The following is a 242-nucleotide window of genomic DNA, read 5'->3' as shown; positions in this document are numbered from 1 at the left end:
CTATTAGTTTCTATCATTTAAAAATGTGCAAGTGGATACCTCAAAATGAAAATTGTTTTTCAAAAACCCATTCGACTGTGTTTCTTCTGTTGAACACAATGGGAGATGTTTTGAAGAATGTCTGTGCCTTCTTGAGTCTTTTCTACACAATGAAGTGAATGGTGAGCGCAGTTGTTGAGGAAGTATTTCAGTGTATAAAAGCATAAATTTAAATGTATTTAGCACCCAAAGCTATCATATGG

Source organism: Carassius carassius, chromosome 22, assembly GCF_963082965.1.
Source record: "Carassius carassius chromosome 22, fCarCar2.1, whole genome shotgun sequence".
Classification (NCBI taxonomy): Eukaryota; Metazoa; Chordata; class Actinopteri; order Cypriniformes; family Cyprinidae; genus Carassius; species Carassius carassius.
Note: the sequence above shows the minus strand (reverse complement) of the source record.